The 24,572-nt window shown below is 40.4% G+C and overlaps 1 protein-coding gene and 1 long non-coding RNA gene across 4 annotated transcripts in view; one reads left to right on the top strand and one right to left on the bottom strand.

The window, feature by feature from the left end:
- cryl1 (crystallin, lambda 1) overlaps nt 1-24,572 on the bottom strand; it is a 55,693-nt gene that overhangs the window by 10,831 nt on the left and 20,290 nt on the right. The gene's annotated exons all lie outside the window — the stretch shown is intronic.
- Nucleotides 9,496-12,798, top strand: LOC128455457 (uncharacterized). 3 transcript variants are annotated; one of them, XR_008341734.1, is made up of 5 exons: nt 9,498-10,383; nt 11,083-11,136; nt 11,388-11,523; nt 11,927-12,088; nt 12,201-12,798. It is a non-coding gene; the product is annotated as an uncharacterized LOC128455457 (long non-coding RNA). The 3 variants fall into 3 exon arrangements; XR_008341733.1 differs by having other exon boundaries at nt 9,496-10,383; nt 11,388-12,088; XR_008341735.1 differs by lacking the exon at nt 11,927-12,088 and having other exon boundaries at nt 9,806-10,383.

The raw sequence follows: 24,572 nt of genomic DNA, 5'->3' as shown, positions 1-24,572 counted from the left end.
TTTAAAATGTACAATATTACTGCTAGATATCATGTATTATTTACAGACCTAATTTTGTGCAATATTACTTTTATTATATCATGTAAGACATCGCCTCCAGTAGACCTCTTCACATGTAAACTATTATATTGTGCAATATTACATTCCATTTGTGCAATATTACATTTATTAACATTATATGAATAACATGTGCAATATTAGTTATTTATTACTTTAGATCATAGTTTATTCTATAACGTTTATATAACTTGTATCAATAGTTTTGCTCTTCATTTAGGCACTTCTCGTCTTGCATTTTATACACTTCATATTTTTGTACTGTATTGTTTTTAGTCTTTGTTATTGTAACTTTAGAGCAATATCTGGCAAAATACTTTCCCTAATAAGTTCTATCTTATTTGTGTTGCTTGACTTGAATGAAGCTGCAGTGGATGCTGGATTTGAATTGTCATGCTAAATAGATCAGACGTATATAACGAACAGTTTATTCCACTGTCTATTCTTTTGAAACAGACAAGTAATATGTGATTTCTCATCATATATAAATCTTTGTGTAACTTGTTATCCTGCGATTCTATTGTTGCCTCCATTTTTGGTTGTCGTATTTATTTTGTGATGGATGTGTAACAGCCTCTCATTTTTGTTTCTATTTCACTATTAACAGTCCAAGGATGTCCCCAGTGTTCACGCTCAACAGAGCTCACACATGAGTGCACCATGCTCTATGGAATGTCATGTCAATATGAGTCTTTGCTTCCACAGGCCTATGTGAAGACATAAATATCTCATGGGAGATGCAAGGATACAGTCAGGAGGGAGAGGAACACGCTAACCTCTGCCTCATTTTCTTGCAGTGCACTTTAATTCTGAGAAGCTGAAACATGTTTGTTTCGTTGTTGACTGAACCAAAAAGTGCTTTCACCTGACTGCAGGCCCACTTGACTCATCAATGCTCTGAGACGTTCTTCTTGAGACAAAGAATCCAGGGTCGTTTCAGGAGAGAGAAAGAATTACAAAACAAACAGAGAGTCCAAATTGTGGGAAGCCCAAGTCTCTTAAAGCAAGTCATCCCATGGTTTCTGCCCGTATGAGTGATGACATTTATATGTGAGGGCCAAATGTATAACAACTAAAAAAGTTTCATATTTCTGTTTCAATTCAATGAAAAAAAGAAAATTCTTCAGTAATACTTTTAGGATTACATGCTCACACACTGTTTTCACTGGGTTGTAACAAATGGGAAAAAATAAAATGGATTTGGATCTTAGAATAGTTGATCAATAAAGAAAAATCTGCTGTCTGTTAATGAACCAGCTCTCTGTTTTCAAAATGCACCGGACTAAATAAAATAACTTTTATACATCTCCTCTCCTCGCGTTGCCCAAAGAACGCTATCGAGATGCTCCACTCAAAGCCATGTATGTCATGGTGGAGCTGGAGGGAAGACCATAAACTCACCGGAGTCCCTACAATTTATCTTCTGAGAAGCAGGAACGGTAACATCCAACTTCATGCCAATCCATCTAACGGAATTTTAGATATTTCGGTTTGGATAAAAGTGAAAAAGATATCCATTGAGAAAAAAAAAAGACCATATAATCAACACTTCTCTCAACATATTCGAAGCTAATGAAGTCAATCAACAATATGATTTATTGCAATGATTATTATCTTGTACTGTATAAATATCTTTTCATGTATTCTTATGATCTATAAATGAACTGTGACACGGACCAAGAAAGACAGTAACTGCTGGTTGGGGTCCAATCCTCAGCTGTGTGAGTTCATGCGTCATTTGCTGCACGTCTGTGAATATATGAATTTCACAGAGACTTGAGTTCCACAGGCTACTGCACAAACCCATTAGGGCTTGTGTGTCACTTTCAAGTCCTTCGGTTCATTTGATTTTCACAGAAAGATGACTGAGCATTCAAAGCACTTGGAGAAGTCTTAAAGATGCATAAGTTACCCTGAGGATACCGTTACAGAGCTAATCCAGTGAAACGGTCTGTTCCTGACAGTTTGTGGACATTCCTCTAGTCTAGTCAACACTCAAAGGTCAAGCACTGGAATCAGCCTCCTTAGTTCTAAACATGTCAATGTGTTAGATCTCCTCAGAAAACAGGTCACTTTTCAAACCATGGTTGTGCTGCTTCCATCATCTTATTCTACTGCAGACAGAATCATGGGATTAAGGACAGAAGGCAATCTGATAGATCACATGGATGTTTTATTTTGATTATTAAGAATAGACCGATTATGTCGAGGAAGAAAATCTAAATCTATAAGAAAGTTGTTCAACATAAATACATCAAGGATAAATACAAATAGGAAAGTAAATGATGTTTGATATTTTCAAATTTACACTTCACCCATAATCAATATCCGCAACGCTAGGTTTTAGCGTTAGGTGTTACATCCTCTGCCCTTAACCCTCAACAAGAGTTAAAACAGCAACTTGATTAAAGTGAGTTTCATGGTTGAGGGAGTGGTAAATGGTTTTGTATTGATATAGCGCTTTTCTAGTCTTGATGACCACTCAAAGCTCTTTACAGTACAGTTTTACATTCACCCATTCACACACACATTCATACAGTGCATCTATTAGCTGTACTTTTTTGTTCTATGGGGGCAAGTCAGGGTTCAGCATCTTGCCCAAGGACACTTCGGCATGCAGATGGGTCAGACTGGGGATCGAACTGCCGACCTTCAGCTTGGAGGACGACCACTCTACCCCTCAACCACAGCCGCCCCATAGCCGGAGTGTGAATATGGAGAATGTTTCCTCTCTCATTCCCACTCCTCAATCTAAATGTCTGTTCTAAGTAACTTCTCTGAGTGGATACGATCTCCTGTGAGAAGTGTGGAACTGACTGAGAGTCACAGCTTCAACTGTCAGAACCATGTTCAGCAAGTTGAAGAGTTAAAAAGACTCAGAAATCATTAAAAACCAGAGTTTATATCCAATATTCAGCAGGAAACTTTTAAAATAAGAAGAATTCTAAACAGAGTTTGGTGGATTTGTTACAAATGCATCCTCTTGTTCAGGAAGCCGGGGATCATAGGTAATATCCACTGTTCAGCTGTCTTTCAGTTCAGTTTCAGTTTGATTTCCACGTGTGTCTGCAGAGAGCACTGTTGCTCAGTAATAGTTACATAGTGTTGCTTTAATGCTACAAACAGTTCATCAATTAACTCTGGTTTTATCACAGTTTGAAACTGAGGGTAATAACTGTTAACAACTCAGTCTTCACAATTTTTTTTTTACATTTCATGAAACACAGATAGCATCAAGGTGTAGTATGGGTTAACAAGTATTTGAAATACACACAAAGTAAATTGAGCTGTCAGTACACACCTCATTACTTGTGACTCAATTATTCACGGGTTAATCCGTTTCAATAATGGAAAGAAATGAGGGATAGTCTGATGAAAGACAGTCACGCACTTCTGCATTGTTGAGAATCATAACTTGTTTTCAACTGTTTGAAAAGATTTGACATGGACAAATGTTGGTTTACTTTATACGTCCTTCTCTTGTTTGAGCAGCAAATCACTACAAGACAAACGACTAAAGACCAATAACTACTTCGATGAGTACAATGGACCAACCTTCTGTTGGCACACCAACTAAGTGGCTTTACACCCAAACAGCTGGTTTGTGGCACCCCTCCAGGTCAGGAACCATTTGTTAGGGCCCGAGCACCGAATGGTGAGAGGCCCTATTGAATCTGTAAGGATTTTTATTATTATTATTAGGGCCCGAGCACCGAAATCGGTGAGAGGACCTATTGAAATTGAAAAGATTATTATTATTATTATTTTTCTTCGCTCAGTGAATTGGCTTTTTGAGGGCTTTAACGTGCTCAAAAAGTTTCTAAAGTGTACAGTAAATTAGAAATGTGCGCAAGTTTACGTATTCTGAAGTATTTGGGAACGGGTGTGTCAAAACCGCTCAATAGCGCCACCTACGGAAAAGCCCCTCATTTAGCATTCACCGATCATCAAAAAAAACAAAGACTATTGTGTATCATGACTAGATGCACAAAAAAGTCCATCAGTGCATTATGAATAACGCAACAGGAAGCCCGCCAGTTTGACTTTAGTGGCCATTTTGGTCATATTCGATATTTTTTCTTTTAAGTACTCCTCCTACAGCTTTCATCAAATCAACTTACAATTTAGACGATCGTCATCACAACAAAATGGAGATCTAAAGTTATTGAAGGATTAAGTTTTAGCAAAACCGTCTGACCGTGGTGTGGCCTCAAAGTTTGATTAAACGCCATCAAAACACAGGCTCCTGTATCTTGGACATATTTTGTCCAATCGAGTCCAAACTATACACATAAGACAAGAGTCGCGACCTGAAGACATCGGTACAGAAATCGTGACTTAAAATCACAGCGTCCCCTGGTGGCAACAGCAAATGTCTTGTTTTTCTATGTCTTACAGTTTGGCTCACTTCTCGTAGGGCCTTCATCAAATCAACGTAAAAATTTGATGCATGTGTACAAAACAAGATGAAGATCTAAAGTTATCAAAATTTAAACTTTTCATCAATCTGTGTGACCGTGGTGAGGCTTATAAATTTGATAAACAAAATGAAAACACCATGTCTGTAGTTAATGGTCCAACACTGCTCTCTAGTGACTTAATATTGAATTACACCTGTAGTGCCAATATTAAGGCACCAGAGGTCAGTGTAACACCATGGTTTGATCAAGACACAAAATGTAACTATTGAAAAAGCCATTTCGTCCCCTCTTCCCCCAATTTAAATCTGTCTGGAGCCGCACAACATATTTGATAACACAGGTTATAAAGTTATATATATACATATATATATATATAGTTATACAATATATATAAAAACTATAGTTTGTTGCATTTATTAAATAACAGAACGACAATAAAGACAACTGTTGACATTTAACTGATATTTTTACCTGCTACAAAATAGGAAAACACCATACTCTGACCATGGCGTGGAGTCAAAGTCTGATCACATGCCATCAAAACACGAGCGTCTGTATCTTGGACATATTTGGTCCAATCAACTCCAAACTAGACATGTAAGACAAGAGTCGCGATCTGATGACATCTACAAGGACACCATGACTTAAAGTCCTAGCGCCACCTGCTGGCTACAGGAAGTGAAGCGTTTATTCTTGCTGCAGAGCTTAAAACGCACGCAAGGCAGAGACGTGCGCTTGGTCATCGATCGCTCTCTCTTCCCCGACCGCAACAGACTTGAAATTGCCTGTGCTCGGGCCCTGCGCAAGTTTACGTATTCTGAAGTATTTGGGAACGGGTGTGTCAAAACCGCTCAATAGCGCCACCTACGGAAAAGCCCCTCATTTAGCATTCACCGATCATCAAAAAAAACAAAGACTATTGTGTATCATGACTAGATGCACAAAAAAGTCCATCAGTGCATTATGAATAACGCAACAGGAAGCCCGCCAGTTTGACTTTAGTGGCCATTTTGGTCATATTCGATATTTTTTCTTTTAAGTACTCCTCCTACAGCTTTCATCAAATCAACTTACAATTTAGACGATCGTCATCACAACAAAATGGAGATCTAAAGTTATTGAAGGATTAAGTTTTAGCAAAACCGTCTGACCGTGGTGTGGCCTCAAAGTTTGATTAAACGCCATCAAAACACAGGCTCCTGTATCTTGGACATATTTTGTCCAATCGAGTCCAAACTATACACATAAGACAAGAGTCGCGACCTGAAGACATCGGTACAGAAATCGTGACTTAAAATCACAGCGTCCCCTGGTGGCAACAGCAAATGTCTTGTTTTTCTATGTCTTACAGTTTGACTCACTTCTCGTACGGCCTTCATCAAATCAACGTAAAAATTTGATGCATGTGTACAAAACCAGATGAAGATCTAAAGTTATCAAAATTTAAACTTTTCATCAATCTGTGTGACCGTGGTGAGGCTTATAAATTTGATAAACAAAATGAAAACACCATGTCTGTAGTTAATGGTCCAACACTGCTCTCTAGTGACTTAATATTGAATTACACCTGTAGTGCCAATATTAAGGCACCAGAGGTCAGTGTAACACCATGGTTTGATCAAGACAGAAAATGTAACTATTGAAAAAGCCATTTCGTCCCCTCTTCCCCCAATTTAAATCTGTCTGGAGCCGCACAACATATTTGATAACACAGGTTATAAAGTTATATATATACATATATATATATATAGTTATACAATATATATAAAAACTATAGTTTGTTGCATTTATTAAATAACAGAACGACAATAAAGACAACTGTTGACATTTAACTGGTATTTTTACCTGCTACAAAATAGGAAAACACCATACTCTGACCATGGCGTGGAGTCAAAGTCTGATCACATGCCATCAAAACACGAGCGTCTGTATCTTGGACATATTTGGTCCAATCAACTCCAAACTAGACATGTAAGACAAGAGTCGCGATCTGATGACATCTACAAGGACACCATGACTTAAAATCCTAGCGCCACCTGCTGGCTACAGGAAGTGAAGCGTTTATTCTTGCTGCAGAGCTTAAAACGCACGCAAGGCAGAGACGTGCGCTTGGTCATCGATCGCTCTCTCTTCCCCGACCGCAACAGACTTGAAATTGCCTGTGCTCGGGCCCGTTAGTGCTACAACGTAGCCCTAGTTAGGGCCCGAGCACCGAAATCGGTGAGAGGACCTATTGAAATTGAAAAGATTATTATTATTATTATTTTTCTTCGCTCAGTGAATTGGCTTTTTGAGGGCTTTAACGTGCTCAAAAAGTTTCTAAAGTGTACAGTAAATTAGAAATGTGCGCAAGTTTACGTATTCTGAAGTATTTGGGAACGGGTGTGTCAAAACCGCTCAATAGCGCCACCTACGGAAAAGCCCCTCATTTAGCATTCACCGATCATCAAAAAAAACAAAGACTATTGTGTATCATGACTAGATGCACAAAAAAGTCCATCAGTGCATTATGAATAACGCAACAGGAAGCCCGCCAGTTTGACTTTAGTGGCCATTTTGGTCATATTCGATATTTTTTCTTTTAAGTACTCCTCCTACAGCTTTCATCAAATCAACTTACAATTTAGACGATCGTCATCACAACAAAATGGAGATCTAAAGTTATTGAAGGATTAAGTTTTAGCAAAACCGTCTGACCGTGGTGTGGCCTCAAAGTTTGATTAAACGCCATAAAAACACAGGCTCCTGTATCTTGGACATATTTTGTCCAATCGAGTCCAAACTATACACATAAGACAAGAGTCGCGACCTGAAGACATCGGTACAGAAATCGTGACTTAAAATCACAGCGTCCCCTGGTGGCAACAGCAAATGTCTTGTTTTTCTATGTCTTACAGTTTGACTCACTTCTCGTAGGGCCTTCATCAAATCAACGTAAAAATTTGATGCATGTGTACAAAACAAGATGAAGATCTAAAGTTATCAAAATTTAAACTTTTCATCAATCTGTGTGACCGTGGTGAGGCTTATAAATTTGATAAACAAAATGAAAACACCATGTCTGTAGTTAATGGTCCAACACTGCTCTCTAGTGACTTAATATTGAATTACACCTGTAGTGCCAATATTAAGGCACCAGAGGTCAGTGTAACACCATGGTTTGATCAAGACACAAAATGTAACTATTGAAAAAGCCATTTCGTCCCCTCTTCCCCCAATTTAAATCTGTCTGGAGCCGCACAACATATTTGATAACACAGGTTATAAAGTTATATATATACATATATATATATTTATTATTATTATTTCGCTGTGTCGTTAATGAATTGGCTTTTTGAGGGCTTTACCATGCTCAAAAAGTTGTAAAAGTTTGCAGTAAGTTAGAAAGTCGTGAAAATTTACGTATTCTGGGGTATTTGGAAATGGGCGTGGCAAAATGGCTCAACAGCGCCACCAACGGAGAGCCCCTCATTTACGGAGATGCACCTCATTTAGCATTCACTGATCCTCACGAAATTGAAGACAGTTGTGTATCATCACCAGATGTACAAAAAAGCCTCTTGGAGCATTATGAAAAACGCAACAGGAAGCCCGCCATTTTTGATTTAGTGACTATTTTGGTCATATTCCATAATTTTTTACTTTAATACACTTCTCGTAGAGCTTTCATCAGATCAACTTAAAATTTAGACGACTGTCTTCACAACAAAATGAAGATCTAAAGTTATCAAAGAAAAAACTTTTCGCCACACCGTCTTACTGTGGCGGGGCGTCAAAGTGTGACGAAACGCCATCAAAACACGAGCTTCTATATCTCAGACATATTTGGTCCCATGGACTCCAAACTACACATGTAAGACAAGAGTCGCGACCTGAAGACAACAACACAAAAATCTTGACTTAAAATGACAGCGCCCCCTGGTGGCAGCAGGAAATGTCTTGTTTTTGGTACATGTTCTATTTTTATGTACTTCTCGGAGAGCTTTCATCAGATTAACAAAAAATTTAGATGAGTGTCATCACAACAATATGGAGATACAAAGTTATCAAAGAAACAACTTTCTGACACACCGTCTGACCGTGGCGTGGCGGCAAAGTGTGATGAACGCCATGAAAACACAAGCTTCTATATCTTAGACATATTTGGTCCCATCGACTCCAAACTAGACATGTAAGACAAGAGTCGCGACCTGATGACATCTACAAAGACACCATGACTTAAAATCATAGCGCCACCTGCTGGCTACAGGAAGTGAAGCGTTTATTCTTGCTGCAGAGCTTAAAACGCACGCAAGGCAGAGACGTGCGCTTGGTCATCGATCGCACTCTCTTCCCCGACCGCAACAGACTAGAAATTGCCTGTGCTCGGGCCCGTTAGTGCTACAACGTAGCCCTAGTTATTATTATTTTTTCTTCGCTCAGTGAATTGGCTTTTTGAGGGCTTTAACGTGCTCAAAAAGTTTCAAAAGTGTACAGTAAATTAGAAATGTGCGCAAGTTTACGTATTCTGAAGTATTTGGGAACGGGTGTGTCAAAACCGCTCAATAGCGCCACCTACGGAAAAGCCCCTCATTTCGCATTCACCGATCCTCAAAAAAAACAAAGACTATTGTGTATCTTGACTAGATGCACAAAAAAGTCCATCAGTGCATTATGAATAACGCACCAGGAAGCCCGCCAGTTTGACTTTAGTGGCCATTTTGGTCATATTCGATATTTTTTCTTTTAAGTACTCCTCCTACAGCTTTCATCAAATCAACTTACAATTTAGACGATCGTCATCACAACAAAATGGAGATCTAAAGTTATTGAAGGATTAAGTTTTCGCAAAACCGTCTGACCGTGGTGTGGCCTCAAAGTTTGATTAAACGCCATCAAAACACGGGCTCCTGTATCTTGGACATATTTTGTCCAATCGAGTCCAAACTATACACATAAGACAAGAGTTGCGACCTGAAGACATCGGTACAGAAATCGTGACTTAAAATCACAGCGTCCCCTGGTGGCAACAGGAAATGTTTTTTTTTTATACGTCTTACACTTTGATTTACTTGTCGTAGGGCCTTCATCAGGTCAACTTAAAAATTACATGAGTCTCCTCAAGACAACATGAAGATGTAAAGTTATCAAAAAAAACACTTTTCACCACACCGTCTGACCGTGGCGTGCCCTTAAAATTTGATGAATAACATTAAAACACGGCCTTCTGTATCTTGGACATATTTTGTCCAATCGAGTCCAAACTATACACATAAGACAAGAGTCGCGATCGGAAGACATCTACCTAGAAATCATGACTTAAAAGGACAGCGCCCCCTGGGGGCATTAGGAAATGTCTTGTTTTGGTAGGTGTTACTCTTTGATCTATTTCTCCCCAGCCACTGTGCTAAACCATGTCAAACTTTGTCACATGGGTCTCAAGATATTGATAATGTAGGCATAATATTACTGTGACTTTTCATCATGCGGATTGTTAATGGCGGGGCATCAAAGTTCATCAGCTCACCATGACAAACGAAATTCATTTTAACGGAGTTACCATGAACGCATCATTAGACCGCATTGTTTTGGTCAACTCACACCTGGAGTTATTTCTATTCAGCCACTTTGCGAAACCATTTCAAACTGTGTGAAATGGGTCTCAAGATATTGATAGTGTAGGCATAAGATTGCTGTGACTTTTCATCATGATGATTAACTGCTTGGCAGCTGAGGTCATCATCTCGACATGAAAAACGAAACGCAATTTAACACAGCTGCAAGTGAACGCATCATGACAATCTCCTTCAGTAAGAGCTGAGTCTGTGGTGACGGTCCACTCACACATCGAATCAGTAGCACAGTTTGCTGTTCTGCTTGTTCATCTGACGGACACGTAAAAGGCGACTGCTCTCTCGTTTCTGTGGTAAGTGAAGTTAACTATTTTATTTCGATCTGTTAGAAGTGATTTGCAGCGTGTGTTAAAACAACTTGTTAGCATAGTTGCGCTAGCCCCGAGGCTAAACAATATCTTCGCATGGGTGCAGTAACTGTCCTGCGATTCGATTGGGGTTATTACCGACAAACACCGACATGAAACGACATGAGCGGGTCCACCCAGCAGATATAAGCGTTACTTTATGCGGATGACTGAGACAGGAGACTGTGTGTCGGCTTGTAAGTTAGCTGCGCTAGCGGGCTAGCGATGCTAACTGAAACCTGAGAAACCTGAGTGTTTAAAGTCACATCTGCATTGCAAGAGCAGCTGTTCAAAGGAGCATTACGTGTCCTAAAGCTCTTTCTTCAGAGTAGTGTTGTAACGTGTTACAGTGAAAAGTAACCGTGTCTCCCACCTTCAGTATTTAAATCGTTAATCTCAGACAGACTTCACTGAATTCTTTTGTTAAATATGAGTAAATCATAGCCTTGTAACTTTACTAGAACAGACAGTGTCATACAGAATTGTAGGCTAATATGCACTACCTATTTCCTAAGCTGAAATGATTATGATCTGATTAACTTTGAATTAATATTTTATTATTACCATGTAAAAGTCTGTTAAGCAGATAACATGGCACATGTATGACTTAACATATCTGTGTATTTGTGTTCAATGTTCCTCTAGGATGTCCAGCGTGAGACACAACTTGAATCCAACCAGACTGAACACTGACTCCAGGTACAGACCTGTTTTCATTACTTACAAAGTATTGCACATAATACATAATGTGTTAAATTATAATGCAATACTTTTAATGTGAAATAGCTCCATACTAAACATTCATTGTCATGGTAGTGCACGTTTTAATCCAAAAGCATATTCAAATACATAGTTGAATATCCACCGAAAATAAGAATACACACTTTGTTCATATGTAACTCTTTCTCTATAATTATGACATACTTTCATGTTTCCTATCATTTTATTAGGGACAGACGAGCCTGAAGGACACAGCTGTGATGACCATGTTCTGTCTCTTATGACAAAGCAGAAATATAAAACACTGGGTTCTTATCTAAAGTGTATCAAATCAGATCTCCACCATGTTGCTGCTGAGGACATCAGGTGCTGCAGTTCTTCATCTATGAAGATGAAAAAACTCACTGTTAAAGAATGTTTTGTGTTGTGTATGAAGCACAACAGATTTCAGATAGAACCGTTGTACTGTGGTCTTGGTTTGTATCCTCATGGTTAAATGTACATATTTTACGTCCCTTCTGATAAAAGTACTGAAAGAAATACAACATTGTATAAATAGATAAAATGTCTTTCTACCTCATCAGTAATATTCAAGGTGATAATCTCCCACAGAGCTATTGATAGAAGTCCACATCAAGTCTCTCGACTTCTCTCAGTGTGAAAACATAATTATATCATTAATTTGAGAACTGTTTACAACACTGATGTTTGGAGATTAAAATCATATCTAAACTGTCTAATTCACTGTAAAACTCCATGACATTCGCAGGCCATCTGTACTTAAAAGACGAACCTGGATTGATCTGTCCAAAAATCCAAAAGTCTCCCTACCCTCTCTAGTGCCCCTGAGCAAGGCACCTCACTCCCCCAACATCTGCTCCGTGAGCGCCGTACATGGTCGCTGACTGCTCTGTGTGTCCTGCACCAGATGGTAAAAAGCAGAGATTAAATTTCCATACCTGCATGAGTGTGCCTTTGCATGTCTGTGCATTTGTTTGGGACGAATAAATGGATCTTAATCTTAATCTTTTAATCTTGATCAGTTGTCTTCCAGTTGACCAGCATGACGCTGCAGATCTCCACCATGTTGCTGCTGAGGACATCAGGAGCTGCATTAATGAGGAGCAGAAGCGCACTGTTATGAATGTTTTGTGTTGTGTATGAAGCACCACATATTTCAGATAGAACCAATGTACTGGGGTCTGGGTTTGTATCCTAATGGTTAAATGCACATACTTTAAATCGCTTTTGATAAAACGTGAGAAAGAAATACAACATTATACACATAGATAAAATGTCTTTCTACCTCATCTGTAATATTCAAGGTGATGATCTCCCACAGAGCTGTTGATAACAGTCCACATCAAGTCTCTCCACTTCCCTCAGTGTGAAAACATAATTATATAATTAACTGGAGAAGTGTTTACAACACTGATGTGTGGACATTATAATCTTATCTATACTGTCTAATTGACTCTACAACTCCATGACAGACTAAATTAACAATGTGAAAATAGTAATGGTGAATATATCAGCCTGTATCAGAATAATGGTGAAACAGTTATTATCACATGCAACGTACACGTGTAGCGTATTGATAGTCACTTATTAAAAAAATAAATAAAGTCACAACCAAAACAAGACTGTGGAGTTAACTTGCTTCAATCTGTTCATTAGACGTGATAAATAAACGGTAACTTTTATAACAATTACATATTACACAAAACTTGAGGCATGTAAGCATATGATGATAGATAAAGCAATAGGTTATGTTGTATAGTTTGAAGGTTACTTACCTCTAGTTCAGCACCAGCGGCTGGCTACAGGAAGTGGAGCAATCATCCTTGCCGCAGAGCGCAAACGCATGCAATGCGGAGACTAGCGCTTGGTCATCGAACGTTCTCTCTTCATCGACCGCAACAGACTAGAAATTGCCTGTGCTCGGGCCCGTTAGTGCTACAACGTAGCCCTAGTTAGGGCCCGAGCACCGAATGGTGAGAGGCCCTATTGAATCTGTAAGGATTTTTATTATTATTATTATTATTATTATTAGGGCCCGAGCACCGAATGGTGAGAGGCCCTATTGAATCTGTAAGGATTTTTATTATTATTATTATTATTATTATTATTATTATTATTATTATTATTATTATTATTATTTCCCTTTGGGGGGCTTTTTCAGGGTCTAGACATGCTCAAAAAGTTATGAAACTTTGCAGGAAATTCAAGGTCTGCGGATATTTTAGTATTCTGGAGTAATTGGAATTGGGCGTGGCAAAATGGCTCTACAGCGCCCCCTGGAACCAGCCCCTAGGTTTCCACATAACGGATTTTCATCAAAATCTGGATATAGGTGTATCGTGACCAGTCATGAAAAAAAGTCTCATGGAGCATTATGAAAAACGCAACAGGAAGTCCGCCATTTTGCTTTTAGTGGCCATTTTGGCAATATCCCACATTTTTACTTTTACGTACTTGTCCCAGGGCTTTCATCAGATCAACTTCAAATTCAGATGAGTGTCATCACAACAAGATGGAGATAAAAAATGATTGAGGGATTTTTTTTTTATCACACCGTGTGACCGTGGCATGGCGTTAAAAATTGGTTACACGCCATCAAAACACGGGCATCTGTATCTCGGACATACATGTTCCAATCAAGTCCAAACTAGACATGTAAGACAATAGTCCCCGCCTGATGACATCTATGCATAAATGATGACTTAAAACCGCAGCGCCCCCTGGTGGCAACAGGAAATGTCTTGTTTTTTGCTTGTCTTACACTTGGATGAATTTCTCCTCATCCACTGACCTCAACCATGTCAAACTGTATCAAATGGGTCCCAAGACATTGACAATGAAGACATAAGATTACCGTGACTTTTCGTCAAACGCCATATGAATGGCGTGGCATTAAAGTTCATCAACTCGCCGTGAAACACGAAATTGCTGTAACTTCAGTGTTCATGATTCTATCTCTCTCAAACTACATGTGTGTAACAACAGCCCCCCCCTGAAGATATTCATATGGTTTTAAGAAATGGGCGTGGCAAAAAAACTGACCAGCGCCCCCTATAGGGCAACCCCGGCACTACGATGGCCGACATTTATACAAATCTATCGGGACATGTGTCGTTTCATAACAAACAAAAAAATATCTTGGATAGGTATGCTTGACCAAACAGGGAGGCCGCCATTTTGGATTAAGTGGCCATTTTTTTTCCATATTCCACATTTTTACTTGATGCACTTGTCCCAGGGCTTTCATCAGATTAACTTCAAATTAAGATCAGTGCCATCACAACAAGATGGAGATAAAAAGTGATTAAGAGATTGACCTTTCGTCACACCGTGTGACCGTGGCGTGGCGTCTTGAGTTTGATTAAACGCCATCAAAACACGAGGTTCTGTATCTCAGACATACATTGTCCAATCGAGTCCAAACTAGACATGTAAGACAAGGGTGCCATCCTGATGACATCTACACAGAAATTATGACTTGAAATTACAGCGCCCCCTGGTGGCTACTGTAAGTGACATGTTTTATACTTTGATGAACTGCTCCTGGCTGATTTACAATATACAGCTCAAATCAGATCAGTCAAGTCATTAGATCATGGTCAGAATTGTGACGTTTCCTCAAACCGTGTAAACATTGATGTGCGGCGAAGGATTTTCCTTCGCCAAAGGACACGATGTTATCATAACTCCACTGTGCATTGTCCTATCACTACAAAACTTCTGTCACATGGTCAGAGTCCAAGCCTGAACAGCTCTATGTGTCAATATTTCCTCAGTGTCATAGCGCCACCTACTGATTCGCCAGGAAACAGGAAGTACTTTGTTAATCCACTCTGCATTATCCAACCGGCTCCAAACTACTGACCTATGATCACAATCCTGAATAGAACAGCTCCATATATGAATATTAGTTCAGGATCATAGCGCCACCTATTGATCAGTGTGAAAATTAAGTTGCGGAAACATTGTCCAATTGACACAAAATTTCTCACGCTACATCAGAGCGCCTACTTGAACAGATCTATATGTCTGTGCGTAATAATAGTGATGGCGCCACCTACTGGCAAACCTACTGCCGCAGAGCGCAAAACGCATTTAACGTGGAGAAGTGCATGCTCGATCGATGATGTGCGCTTGGTCATCGATCGCTCTCTCCACCGACCGCAACAGGCTTCAACGTGCGGGTGCTCGGGCCCGCAAGTGCTACAACGTAGCCCTAGTTATTATTATTATTATTATTTCCCTTTGGGGGGCTTTTTCAGGGTCTAGACATGCTCAAAAAGTTATGAAACTTTGCAGGAAATTCAAGGTCTGCGGATATTTTAGTATTCTGGAGTAATTGGAATTGGGCGTGGCAAAATGGCTCTACAGCGCCCCCTGGAACCAGCCCCTAGGTTTCCACATAACGGATTTTCATCAAAATCTGGATATAGGTGTATCGTGACCAGTCATGAAAAAAAGTCTCATGGAGCATTATGAAAAACGCAACAGGAAGTCCGCCATTTTGCTTTTAGTGGCCATTTTGGCAATATCCCACATTTTTACTTTTACGTACTTGTCCCAGGGCTTTCATCAGATCAACTTCAAATTCAGATGAGTGTCATCACAACAAGATGGAGATAAAAAATGATTGAGGGATTTTTTTTTTATCACACCGTGTGACCGTGGCATGGCGTTAAAAATTGGTTACACGCCATCAAAACACGGGCATCTGTATCTCGGACATACATGTTCCAATCAAGTCCAAACTAGACATGTAAGACAACAGTCCCCGCCTGATGACATCTATGCATAAATGATGACTTAAAACCGCAGCGCCCCCTGGTGGCAACAGGAAATGTCTTGTTTTTTGCTTGTCTTACACTTGGATGAATTTCTCCTCATCCACTGACCTCAACCATGTCAAACTGTATCAAATGGGTCCCAAGACATTGACAATGAAGACATAAGATTACCGTGACTTTTCGTCAAATGCCATATGAATGGCGTGGCATTAAAGTTCATCAACTCGCCGTGAAACACGAAATTGCTGTAACTTCAGTGTTCATGGTTCTATCTCTCTCAAACTACATGTGTGTAACAACAGCCCCCCCCTGAAGATATTCATATGGTTTTAAGAAATGGGCGTGGCAAAAAAACTGACCAGCGCCCCCTATAGGGCAACCCCGGCACTACGATGGCCGACATTTATACAAATCTATCGGGACATGTGTCGTTTCATAACAAACAAAAAAATATCTTGGATAGGTATGCTTGACCAAACAGGGAGGCCGCCATTTTGGATTAAGTGGCCATTTTTTTTCCATATTCCACATTTTTACTTGATGCACTTGTCCCAGGGCTTTCATCAGATTAACTTCAAATTAAGATCAGTGCCATCACAACAAGATGGAGATAAAAAGTGATTAAGAGATTGACCTTTCGTCACACCGTGTGACCGTGGCGTGGCGTCTTGAGTTTGATTAAACGCCATCAAAACACGAGGTTCTGTATCTCGGACATACATTGTCCAATCGAGTCCAAACTAGACATGTAAGACAAGGGTGCCATCCTGATGACATCTACACAGAAATTATGACTTGAAATTACAGCGCCCCCTGGTGGCTACAGGAAGTTACATGTTTTATACTTTGATGAACTGCTCCTGGCTGATTTACAATATACAGCTCAAATCAGATCAGTCAAGTCATTAGATCATGGTCAGAATTGTGACATTTCCTCAAACCGTGTAAACATTGATGTGCGGCTAAGGATTTTCCTTCGCCAAAGGACACGATGTTATCATAACTCCACTGTGCATTGTCCTATCACTACAAAACTTCTGTCACATGGTCAGAGTCCAAGCCTGAACAGCTCTATGTGTCAATATTTCCTCAGTGTCATAGCGCCACCTACTGATTCGCCAGGAAACAGGAAGTACTTTGTTAATCCACTCTGCATTATCCAACCGGCTCCAAACTACTGACCTATGATCACAATCCTGAATAGAACAGCTCCATATATGAATATTAGTTCAGGATCATAGCGCCACCTATTGATCAGTGTGAAAATTAAGTTGCGGAAACATTGTCCAATTGACACAAAATTTCTCACGCTACATCAGAGCGCCTACTTGAACAGATCTATATGTCTGTGCGTAATAATAGTGATGGCTCCACCTACTGGCAAACCTACTGCCGCAGAGCGCAAAACGCATTTAACGTGGAGAAGTGCATGCTCGATCGATGATGTGCGCTTGGTCATCGATCGCTCTCTCCACCGACCGCAACAGGCTTCAACGTGCGGGTGCTCGGGCCCGCAAGTGCTACAACGTAGCCCTAGTTATTATTATTTCCCTTTGGGGGGCTTTTTCAGGGTCTAGACATGCTCAAAAAGTTATGAAACTTTGCAGGAAATTCAAGGTCTGCGGATATTTTAGTATTCTGGAGTAATTGGAATTGGGCGTGGCAAAATGGCTCTACAGCGCCCCCTGGAACCAGCCCCTAGGTTTCCACATAACGGATTTTCATCAAAATCTGGATATAGGTGTATCGTGACCAGTCATGAAAAAAAGTCTCATGGAGCATTATGAAAAACGCAACAGGAAGTCCGCCATTTTGCTTTTAGTGGCCATTTTGGCAATATCCCACATTTTTACTTTTACGTACTTGTCCCAGGGCTTTCATCAGATCAACTTCAAATTCAGATGAGTGTCATCACAACAAGATGGAGATAAAAAATGATTGAGGGATTTTTTTTTTATCACACCGTGTGACCGTGGCATGGCGTTAAAAATTGGTTACACGCCATCAAAACACGGGCATCTGTATCTCGGACATACATGTTCCAATCAAGTCCAAACTAGACATGTAAGACAATAGTCCCCGCCTGATGACATCTATGCATAAATGATGACTTAAAACCGCAGCGCCCCCTGGTGGTAACAGGAAATGTCTTGTTTTTTGCTTGTCTTACACTTGGATGAATTTCTCCTCATCCACTGACCTCAACCATGTCAAACTGTATCAAATGGGTCCCAAGACATTGACAATGAAGACATAAGATTACCGTGACTTTTCGTCAAACGCCATATGAATGGCGTGGCATTAAAGTTCATCAACTCGCCGTGAAACACGAAATTGCTGTAACTTCAGTGTTCATGATTCTATCTCTCTCAAACTACATGTGTGTAACAACAGCCCCCCCCTGAAGAAATTCATATGGTTTTAAGAAATGGGCGTGGCAAAAAAACTGACCAGCGCCCCCTATAGGGCAACCCCGGCACTACGATGGCCGACATTTATACAAATCTATCGGGACATGTGTCGTTTCATAACAAACAAAAAAATATCTTGGATAGGTATGCTTGACCAAACAGGGAGGCCGCCATTTTGGATTAAGTGGCCATTTTTTTTCCATATTCCACATTTTTACTTGATGCACTTGTCCCAGGGCTTTCATCAGATTAACTTCCAATTAAGATCAGTGCCATCACAACAAGATGGAGATAAAAAGTAATTAAGAGATTGACCTTTCGTCACACCGTGTGACCGTGGCGTGGCGTCTTGAGTTTGATTAAATGCCATCAAAACACGAGGTTCTGTATCTCGGACATACATTGTCCAATCGAGTCCAAACTAGACATGTAAGACAAGGGTGCCATCCTGATGACATCTACACAGAAATTATGACTTGAAATTACAGCGCCCCCTGGTGGCTACAGGAAGTGACATGTTTTATACTTTGATGAACTGCTCCTGGCTGATTTACAATCAGCCAGATGAATTTCTCCTCATCCACTGACCTCAACCATGTCAAACTGTATCAAATGGGTCCCAAGACATTGACAATGAAGACATAAGATTACCGTGACTTTTCGTCAAACGCCATATGAATGGCGTGGCATTAAAGTTCATCAACTCGCCGTGAAACACGAAATTGCTGTCACTTCAGTGTTCATGATTCTATCTCTCTCAAACTACATGTGTGTAACAACAGCCCCCCCCTGAAGATATTCATATGGTTTTAAGAAATGGGCGTGGCAAAAAAACTGACCAGCGCCCCCTATAGGGCAACCCCGGCACTACGATGGCCGACATTTATACAAATCTATCGGGACATGTGTCGTTTCATAACAAACAAAAAAATATCTTGGATAGGTATGCTTGACCAAACAGGGAGGCCGCCATTTTGGATTAAGTGGCCATTTTTTTTCCATATTCCACATTTTTACTTGATGCACTTGTCCCAGGGCTTTCATCAGATTAACTTCAAATTAAGATCAGTGCCATCACAACAAGATGGAGATAAAAAGTGATTAAGAGATTGACCTTTCGTCACACCGTGTGACCGTGGCGTGGCGTCTTGAGTTTGATTAAACGCCATCAAAACACGAGGTTCTGTATCTCGGACATACATTGTCCAATCGAGTCCAAACTAGACATGTAAGACAAGGGTGCCATCCTGATGACATCTACACAGAAATTATGACTTGAAATTACAGCGCCCCCTGGTGGCTAAAGGAAGTGACATGTTTTATACTTTGATGAACTGCTCCTGGCTGATTTACAATATACAGCTCAAATCAGATCAGTCAAGTCATTAGATCATGGTCAGAATTGTGACGTTTCCTCAAACCGTGTAAACATTGATGTGCGGCGAAGGATTTTCCTTCGCCAAAGGACACGATGTTATCATAACTCCACTGTGCATTGTCCTATCACTACAAAACTTCTGTCACATGGTCAGAGTCCAAGCCTGAACAGCTCTATGTGTCAATATTTCCTCAGTGTCATCGCGCCACCTACTGATTCGCCAGGAAACAGGAAGTACTTTGTTAATCCACTCTGCATTATCCAACCGGCTCCAAACTACTGACCTATGATCACAATACTATTCTGAACAGCTCCACATATAAATATTAGTTCAGGGTCATAGCGCCACCTACTGATCTGTGTGAAAATTAAGTTGTGTTAACATTGTCCAATTGACACAAAATTGCTCACGCTACATCAGAGCGCCTACATGAACAGATATATTTATTAGGGCCCGAGCACCGAATGGTGAGAGGCCCTATTGAATCTGTAAGGATTTTTATTATTATTATTAGGGCCCGAGCACCGAATGGTGAGAGGCCCTATTGAATCTGTAAGGATTTTTATTATTAGGGCCCGAGCACCGAATGGTGAGAGGCCCTATTGAATCTGTAAGGATTTTTATTATTATTATTATTATTATTTCCCTTTGGGGGGCTTTTTCAGGGTCTAGACATGCTCAAAAAGTTATGAAACTTTGCAGGAAATTCAAGGTCTGCGGATATTTTAGTATTCTGGAGTAATTGGAATTGGGCGTGGCAAAATGGCTCTACAGCGCCCCCTGGAACCAGCCCCTAGGTTTCCACATAACGGATTTTCATCAAAATCTGGATATAGGTGTATCGTGACCAGTCATGAAAAAAAGTCTCATGGAGCATTATGAAAAACGCAACAGGAAGTCCGCCATTTTGCTTTTAGTGGCCATTTTGGCAATATCCCACATTTTTACTTTTACGTACTTGTCCCAGGGCTTTCATCAGATCAACTTCAAATTCAGATGAGTGTCATCACAACAAGATGGAGATAAAAAATGATTGAGGGATTTTTTTTTTATCACACCGTGTGACCGTGGCATGGCGTTAAAAATTGGTTACACGCCATCAAAACACGGGCATCTGTATCTCGGACATACATGTTCCAATCAAGTCCAAACTAGACATGTAAGACAATAGTCCCCGCCTGATGACATCTATGCATAAATGATGACTTAAAACCGCAGCGCCCCCTGGTGGCAACAGGAAATGTCTTGTTTTTTGCTTGTCTTACACTTGGATGAATTTCTCCTCATCCACTGACCTCAACCATGTCAAACTGTATCAAATGGGTCCCAAGACATTGACAATGAAGACATAAGATTACCGTGACTTTTCGTCAAACGCCATATGAATGGCGTGGCATTAAAGTTCATCAACTCGCCGTGAAACACGAAATTGCTGTAACTTCAGTGTTCATGATTCTATCTCTCTCAAACTACATGTGTGTAACAACAGCCCCCCCCCTGAAGATATTCATATGGTTTTAAGAAATGGGCGTGGCAAAAAAACTGACCAGCGCCCCCTATAGGGCAACCCCGGCACTACGATGGCCGACATTTATACAAATCTATCGGGACATGTGTCGTTTCATAACAAACAAAAAAATATCTTGGATAGGTATGCTTGACCAAACAGGGAGGCCGCCATTTTGGATTAAGTGGCCATTTTTTTTCCATATTCCACATTTGTACTTGATGCACTTGTCCCAGGGCTTTCATCAGATTAACTTCAAATTAAGATCAGTGCCATCACAACAAGATGGAGATAAAAAGTGATTAAGAGATTGACCTTTCGTCACACCGTGTGACCGTGGCGTGGCGTCTTGAGTTTGATTAAACGCCATCAAAACACGAGGTTCTGTATCTCGGACATACATTGTCCAATCGAGTCCAAACTAGACATGTAAGACAAGGGTGCCATCCTGATGACATCTACACAGAAATTATGACTTGAAATTACAGCGCCCCCTGGTGGCTACAGGAAGTGACATGTTTTATACTTTGATGAACTGCTCCTGGCTGATTTACAATATACAGCTCAAATCAGATCAGTCAAGTCATTAGATCATGGTCAGAATTGTGACGTTTCCTCAAACCGTGTAAACATTGATGTGCGGCGAAGGATTTTCCTTCGCCAAAGGACACGATGTTATCATAACTCCACTGTGCATTGTCCTATCACTACAAAACTTCTGTCACATGGTCAGAGTCCAAGCCTGAACAGCTCTATGTGTCAATATTTCCTCAGTGTCATAGCGCCACCTACTGATTCGCCAGGAAACAGGAAGTACTTTGTTAATCCACTCTGCATTATCCAACCGGCTCCAAACTACTGACCTATGATCACAATACTATTCTGAACAGCTCCACATATAAATATTAGTTCAGGGTCATAGCGCCACCTACTGATCAGTGTGAAAATTAAGTTGTGTTAACATTGTCCAATTGACACAAAATTGCTCACGCTACATCAGAGCGCCTACATGAACAGATATATTTAGGGCCCGAGCACCGAATGGTGAGAGGCCCTATTGAATCTGTAAGGATTTTTATTAGGGCCCGAGCACCGAATGGTGAGAGGCCCTATTGAATCTGTAAGGATTTTTATTATTATTATTATTATTATTATTATTATTATTATTATTATTATTATTATTATTATTATTATTATTTCCCTTTGGGGGGCTTTTTCAGGGTCTAGACATGCTCAAAAAGTTATGAAACTTTGCAGGAAATTCAAGGTCTGCGGATATTTTAGTATTCTGGAGTAATTGGAATTGGGCGTGGCAAAATGGCTCTACAGCGCCCCCTGGAACCAGCCCCTAGGTTTCCACATAACGGATTTTCATCAAAATCTGGATATAGGTGTATCGTGACCAGTCATGAAAAAATGTCTCATGGAGCATTATGAAAAACGCAACAGGAAGTCCGCCATTTTGCTTTTAGTGGCCATTTTGGCAATATCCCACATTTTTACTTTTACGTACTTGTCCCAGGGCTTTCATCAGATCAACTTCAAATTCAGATGAGTGTCATCACAACAAGATGGAGATAAAAAATGATTGAGGGATTTTTTTTTGATCACACCGTGTGACCGTGGCATGGCGTTAAAAATTGGTTACACGCCATCAAAACACGGGCATCTGTATCTCGGACATACATGTTCCAATCAAGTCCAAACTAGACATGTAAGACAATAGTCCCCGCCTGATGACATCTATGCATAAATGATGACTTAAAACCGCAGCGCCCTCTGGTGGCAACAGGAAATGTCTTGTTTTTTGCTTGTCTTACACTTGGATGAATTTCTCCTCATCCACTGACCTCAACCATGTCAAACTGTATCAAATGGGTCCCAAGACATTGACAATGAAGACATAAGATTACCGTGACTTTTCGTCAAACGCCATATGAATGGCGTGGCATTAAAGTTCATCAACTCGCCGTGAAACACGAAATTGCTGTAACTTCAGTGTTCATGATTCTATCTCTCTCAAACTACATGTGTGTAACAACAGCCCCCCCCTGAAGATATTCATACGGTTTTAAGAAATGGGCGTGGCAAAAAAACTGACCAGCGCCCCCTATAGGGCAACCCCGGCACTACGATGGCCGACATTTATACAAATCTATCGGGACATGTGTCGTTTCATAACAAACAAAAAAATATCTTGGATAGGTATGCTTGACCAAACAGGGAGGCCGCCATTTTGGATTAAGTGGCCATTTTTTTTCCATATTCCACATTTTTACTTGATGCACTTGTCCCAGGGCTTTCATCAGATTAACTTCAAATTAAGATCAGTGCCATCACAACAAGATGGAGATAAAAAGTGATTAAGAGATTGACCTTTCGTCACACCGTGTGACCGTGGCGTGGCGTCTTGAGTTTGATTAAACGCCATCAAAACACGAGGTTCTGTATCTCGGACATACATTGTCCAATCGAGTCCAAACTAGACATGTAAGACAAGGGTGCCATCCTGATGACATCTACACAGAAATTATGACTTGAAATTACAGCGCCCCCTGGTGGCTACAGGAAGTGACATGTTTTATACTTTGATGAACTGCTCCTGGCTGATTTACAATATACAGCTCAAATCAGATCAGTCAAGTCATTAGATCATGGTCAGAATTGTGACGTTTCCTCAAACCGTGTAAACATTGATGTGCGGCGAAGGATTTTCCTTCGCCAAAGGACACGATGTTATCATAACTCCACTGTGCATTGTCCTATCACTACAAAACTTCTGTCACATGGTCAGAGTCCAAGCCTGAACAGCTCTATGTGTCAATATTTCCTCAGTGTCATAGCGCCACCTACTGATTCGCCAGGAAACAGGAAGTACTTTGTTAATCCACTCTGCATTATCCAACCGGCTCCAAACTACTGACCTATGATCACAAAACTGATCTGAACAGCTCCACATATAAATATTAGTTCAGGGTCATAGCGCCACCTACTGATCAGTGTGAAAATTAAGTTGTGTTAACATTGTCCGATTGACACAAAATTGCTCACGCTACATCAGAGCGCCTACATGAACAGATATATATGTCTGTGCGTAATAATAGTGATGGCGCCACCTACTGGCAAACCTACTGCCGCAGAGCGCAAAACGCATGCAACGTGGAGAAGTGCATGCTCGATCGATGATGTGCGCTTGGTCATCGATCGCTCTCTCCACCGACCGCAACAGGCTTCAACGTGCGGGTGCTCGGGCCCGCAAGTGCTACAACGTAGCCCTAGTTATTATTATTATTATTTCCCTTTGGGGGGCTTT

Source organism: Pleuronectes platessa, chromosome 14 (assembly GCF_947347685.1).
Source record: "Pleuronectes platessa chromosome 14, fPlePla1.1, whole genome shotgun sequence".
NCBI lineage: Eukaryota > Metazoa > Chordata > Actinopteri > Pleuronectiformes > Pleuronectidae > Pleuronectes > Pleuronectes platessa.
Note: the sequence above shows the minus strand (reverse complement) of the source record. Positions and strands in the feature narration are given on the sequence as shown.